General features: G+C 43.5%; 1 pseudogene; it reads left to right on the top strand.

Moving 5' to 3' along the window:
* Nucleotides 1-268: 268 nt before the first annotated feature.
* LOC126095856 (5S ribosomal RNA) lies at nt 269-386 on the top strand (annotated as a pseudogene).
* Nucleotides 387-1,242: the final 856 nt, after the last annotated feature.

Raw genomic sequence — 1,242 nt, 5'->3', positions numbered from 1 at the left:
TAGGTTATCCCATGACTTTTGTCAACTCTTTGTATCTTTTAAGACTGTAGGTCATATGTAAAGAACTAACAAATAAAATAAAAGTTAGTAATCACGAATTCATCCAGTTCTAGAACTCTTGCTCAGCCCTCGATCTAGTGACGTCTATCTTCACGACGGGTAATTTTTTTCTAACTATCTAAATTACTTACTTCACCTGAATGTTACAGTCTTGTTTTCAAGCTGATTAAATAGTGGTAAGTTTTTTAACTGTTATTCTAATATGTGAGCCAACGGCCTTGCCGCAGTGGTAACACAGGTTCCCGTCAGATCGCCGAAGTTAAGCGCTGTCGGGCTGGACTAGCACTTGGATGGGTGACCATCCGGTCTGCCGAGCGCTGTTGGCAAGCGGGGTGCACACAGCCCTTGGGAGGCAAACTGAGGAGCTGATTGATTGAGAAGTAGCGGCTCCGGTCTCGTAAACTAGCATTCCGCCGGGAGAGCGGTGTGCTGACCACATGCCCCTCCATATTCGCATCCACTGACGCCTTCGGTCTGAGGATGACATGGCGGCCGGTCGGCATCGTTGAGCCCTCATGGCTTGTTCGAGTGGAGTTTTTTCTAATATGTGAACAGGAATGGAAATGCTCATTCGCAACCGACTTGCTAAACAATTATATTTTCTGACACCAAAATAAGGTAATGTATTCTGTGTCAAGCAATATTTTTTGAAGGACGACATTTATGACTTTGACTGTACTTAAAGACATCATAAATGGTTATAATTCATATATATTGCATAACACCTCTTATTATACAAGGTGCACAACTTTGCTTCCGCCGTTTGACGATAGGTGACAACAACGATAAGTAGCGGTCGAAAGAAACAGATCGCAGACGTCAGACAGTTAGCTTGGACCTCGGTCAACATAACCTTATTCAAACATTAGTCGATTTGTGTCTGCATCATAAAGTTGTTCTTGGTTGAAAATATCAGTTTACAAGCCTAATTCTCGTCATCTGCGGGAGGTGTTACTGTTTTGTTTCAATATGAAGAAAACAGCGGCTGAGTCTCATCGAATGCTCTCAAGTACGTATGGCAAGGACGCTGTTAGTCAAAGAACGTGTCGTGAGTGGTTTCAACGCCTCAAGAACGGTGATCTTAACGTCGTAGACCGGCATAGTGGTGGAAGAGAGAATGTTTTCGAAGGTGCAGAATTGGAGATATTGCTGAGTGAAGACTGGCGTCCAACTCAAGAAGAA

This window comes from Schistocerca cancellata, chromosome 8 (genome assembly GCF_023864275.1).
Source record: "Schistocerca cancellata isolate TAMUIC-IGC-003103 chromosome 8, iqSchCanc2.1, whole genome shotgun sequence".
In the NCBI taxonomy this organism is placed as follows: domain Eukaryota; kingdom Metazoa; phylum Arthropoda; class Insecta; order Orthoptera; family Acrididae; genus Schistocerca; species Schistocerca cancellata.
The sequence above is the reverse complement of the archived record's forward strand: the minus strand, read 5'-3'. Positions and strand labels throughout refer to the sequence as shown.